Source organism: Garra rufa, chromosome 10, assembly GCF_049309525.1.
Source record: "Garra rufa chromosome 10, GarRuf1.0, whole genome shotgun sequence".
Taxonomy (NCBI): Eukaryota; Metazoa; Chordata; class Actinopteri; order Cypriniformes; family Cyprinidae; genus Garra; species Garra rufa.
Genome location: NC_133370.1, coordinates 33,391,064 through 33,395,021, shown reverse-complemented (window position 1 = coordinate 33,395,021; position 3,958 = coordinate 33,391,064).

The following is a 3,958-nucleotide window of genomic DNA, read 5'->3' as shown; positions in this document are numbered from 1 at the left end:
AGGCCACTTAGAGCAGTGGGCAGATAGCAGGCTGAGTTTATGTGCTGACCCAGCGCTCCAAATCAAACTTACAAATAGCAGGGGCTGGACGGGTTGGGCTGGGGGAGGTTGGGGAATGAGAGAGACATTGAAGGAGAGAGAAATTGAATAAAAAAAGAAATAAACAGGACTAACAGCGACCTACATGTTTAGCACCGCCAGTACATCATCCACCTTAGCTTACAGTAAATGTACAATTGGGAACCGAGTACCTGAATAAAAACTCAATTTTCATTAAAAAAAGATAAATAAAATAGCCGGAACGAATGAAGATTGTTTATGTTTATGGTCATTGCACACATGTAATCTTTCGCAGTTTCCTGCACTGCATATTTAGTGGTGGGCGACACTGCTGCTAAATCTACATTGCGTTCATTGAAGTCTGAACAAACAATTTCTGAACTAACTCCCATGAGGCGGTACATTTTCGTAATTCTAAACCACAGAAAACAAATCATGCTGTTTAACTACCAAACAAACAAATTAAGCTGCCTTTCCGCTATCTCCAACAAACAATATTTAGCAGAACAGAGGTCATTCATTTACAAAATAGAGTTTGTACGGGAGCTGCGTGAAGTTTGGACAATATGTGACCCTTGACCACAAAACCAGTCTTAAGCAGCACGGGTATATTTGTCGCAATAACCAAAAATTCATTGTATGGGTCAAAATCATTTTTCTTTTATGCCAAAAATCATTAGAATATTAAGTAAAGATTAGGTTCCATGAATACATTTTGCAAATTTCCTACCATAAATTAATAAATTTATCAAAACTAAATTTTTGACTAGTAATATGCATTGCTAAGAACTTCATTTGGACAACATTTTTTTCAATATATATATATATATATATATATATATATATATATATGTATATATATATAAATTTATTTATTTATTTATTTATTTATTTGCACTGATTCCTGATTTTTGAATAGTTGTAATACTGACCTATTCTAACAAACCATACATCAGTAGAAAGCAGCTAGACCATATTCAACTGCCTGACTGGATGTAATGTATCTAAATTACAAATTTTAGCACAAATTGAGAATTACCAGTATTTATAAATAAAATGTTAAAACACTGATGAATAAGTAGGGGGTAACGATTGCTTCACAGCAGTGCTGGGGAAAGTTACTTTTAAAAGTAATGCATTATAATATTGTGTTACTTCCACAAAAAGTAGCTAATTACGTTACTTTTACTTTTTATAGAAAGTAATGCATTATGTTTATTTTGCATTACTTTTTAAATCTGGACAGGGCTTGCTTTCATATTGATATTATTAATATAAAAAGTTATAGTTGTAGCAAATGTAAAAGCCCTTTCAAAAAAAGTGAAATGAATACACCTCAGGCTAAAGGAAAAGTAAATTCACGTCAGAAGAACACAGAAGAAGAAAGTTCAACACTTTTCAGCAATAAAACAAAAAACATAAATGTTAACTTACCTAAAGTAATTTTTGCTTATTAGTAAAAGGATGAATTGGATCATCGATGGTCAGTAGCAGATGTTTTTATTCATTTTAAGGGAATATGTGAATTGTTTGTGTGTGTGTGTGTGTGTGTGTGTGTGTGTGTGTGTGTGTGTGTGTGTGTGTGTGTGTGTGTGTGTGTGTGTGTGTGTGTGTGTGTGTGTGTGACTAAATCCTCTGGACTCCTGATTTCTCTCAACATGGGAACAGGAGACTTGTCAGTCAATAAATGGGAAAACAAAGTAACTCACGTTACTTATTTGGAAAAAGTAATGTGTTACTTTCGTTACTTCAAAAAACTAATCTGATTACGGAACTCGCGTAATGCGTTAACCCCAACACTGTTTCACAACCAGTTTGTACATTCCGTGGGGGGACAAAACGTGACAATCATATATGATTACATATATGTGATTGTCATGTACAATTGTTGTATTGATCGCCCCCTAGTGGTAGACGCACAAAACATACAAACTGGTCATGAACCAGTCAAAATTCATTATGGTTAAACCGCACATTTTAAAAAAGTAGAAATAAAGTAGTGCAAAAATATTGGTTATTGTATCATCATGCACATAGTTTTGATTAGAATACATCACATTGTTTGGCAGTCCCTTTTATTTCAAAATATATTTCTATCTTGACAATTCTGAAGATTTTAGCATGGTAATGGATATGACAATGTTAATGTATTTGGTCTTGGCAGAATAGATCTGCTACATTGCTAAATTGCCGCTGCTTTTGGTCATTGCTGTGATTATTTTAAATTGGTGCAAAAGCTAGTACAGGAACTTGCTGCTGCCAGTACATACAGTACGCAGATACGGTGCTGTGAGTATTTACGACATACTGCTGCTGCACAAGTCGCATATATGATAACCTGTAGCAGATCTATACAGGTGGAGCTGGGGAGGGGGAGGTTTTCAGAGTAACTCTAAAAGCATGGTTCGAAATGCTGTAGTGGATGCTAACCAGTCATTTAAATATAAAGCAGCAAGCTTATTGGCAGTGAATACAATATAAATCAATCAGTTTGTGCCAAGTAGTTTATCGCTGTGAATATCATCCTTTTGCATTAACAACTCATCAGCCTGCACCATCTAGTTTCATGACGAAACTTGGCATTTTAGTATTCTGAAACTCAAATTGGATTTAATGACAAAAGTTAATTTTTAGGTGAACTATTCCTTTAATGGTTTTAGGGTTCTTTAGCAATATTTGTTTTACCTTAGTGTTTTTTTTCTCTCCCCAGAATATTAGGAAATGCAGAAATCACAATGCAGCTGGCCTAGGCATTGACACTTGACTCTCACTGCTGGATGCTGTGGAAAACCAGAGCAGAGCTTTCTCTTCCTTCTTTTTTTCTCAGAGAAACACAAACACAGACAGACTGGCATCTGATGGTAAGGTGGAATTACGGTTAGCTGTCTTGACTGTCCACCTTGGTCACTCACTGCACACGCTCACCGGGAATGGAAACATACGGCAAAGCTCCTTATGATGAGAGGGGAAATATTTTATTCAGATTTATATTCAAAACTGAAGCATGCCTGTCGACGGAGGGACAGTTCTTCTCAATCTGTCATCGTTGAAGTCACGCGCGCCTGACACCGCGATTCATTTGTCTTGTCGTCACTGACAGTCGGATTTTCCCACAGCACTCCCGCGAGGAGTCGCACAGGGATTTTAGAGACGGCATAAAGAAAGGGAGGGGGAATAAAAGACAACATACTGTGACAAGGAACAGCCATTTCATTAATGCAAATAAGCCTGAAAAAATGCTATGAACAGCACTGAAAATCCTGCATTAGTTATGGATTTTTCATTCCTAACACTTTTTAAAATGGAAAGAAGAAAAAGAAGTCTTGAGTGTCGTGATCTAAAAAATCATGTTAACCAGAAATATTTATATTATAAAGAAATTATAAAGAATTGAACAATTCTGGTTTTAACTCCTATGGACGATTCCAGTTCCATTAAATTAATAAATGTTAAACAATCATTGCAAAAGGTGTGTTTACACAAGCTTTAAGATGTGAATCTGACTTTTCCTTTTTACTGTCTCCGACTAAGAGAAAGTGGCAAGTCATTCATTTCCAATAAAGACACTTTAGGGAGCAACCTGATCGCATGACGAAAACGTACTTGTGGGGAACTTTTTCGCGAGATGCGGAATATGTACCAATAAGGACTTATCACTGCAGTTTCCAACAGAAATGTCCAATGAGTGGCGCTAAAAGAGTGTTTGTTTGTTTCCCCCTGAACAGATGAACGTACATATGGTACATTTTATGTGACCTTGGTTTTGTACGTGTTACCGCAGTTCTGACTTGAAAAGTCCATTGAGTGGCGCTAATAACTAATGATTTATGACGTTTTTTAATAGCGTACCATCTGCACTACACCTAAACCTACCGGGGACATCATGAACAAAAGCATG